Consider the following 207-nt stretch of genomic DNA (forward strand, 5'->3'; position numbering starts at 1 on the left):
TATTTGGAACTGAAGGTAGTTTGAAAGTCAGCATTATACAATTCCAAAACCTGTTAGGGTGAGAATGGCAAATGATTTAAACTCAAGAAGGAATGAAGTGCCAACAGGCAGTGAAACTATTTGTCTAAATTTAAAAAGAAATGTCTTACCACACACACACACACACACACACACACACGGAAAAACCACCTATTATGCTGCAAAACA

This window comes from Myotis daubentonii, chromosome 4 (assembly GCF_963259705.1).
Source record: "Myotis daubentonii chromosome 4, mMyoDau2.1, whole genome shotgun sequence".
Classification (NCBI taxonomy): domain Eukaryota; kingdom Metazoa; phylum Chordata; class Mammalia; order Chiroptera; family Vespertilionidae; genus Myotis; species Myotis daubentonii.